Here is a 202-nt window from a genome sequence, read left to right as displayed (position 1 = left end):
GGAGAGGCGGAGGAGGGAAGAGGGAGGTGAACGCGGGGGAGAGACGGTGGTGGCGCGTGGGCTGAGACATGGCTTGCGTGCTGGCGCTGGAGGTGGGGGGCAGGGAGGGCACGTGGACCGTGGTGTGCCGATAGCTGGGGACCGTGGTGGAGGGTAATGGTCGCTGGGTGAGTACTGCGGTGGTGTGGCGTGGTGGGGCGCA

Source organism: Penaeus monodon, chromosome 25 (genome assembly GCF_015228065.2).
Source record: "Penaeus monodon isolate SGIC_2016 chromosome 25, NSTDA_Pmon_1, whole genome shotgun sequence".
Classification (NCBI taxonomy): Eukaryota; Metazoa; Arthropoda; class Malacostraca; order Decapoda; family Penaeidae; genus Penaeus; species Penaeus monodon.
The sequence above is the reverse complement of the archived record's forward strand: the minus strand, read 5'-3'. Positions refer to the sequence as shown.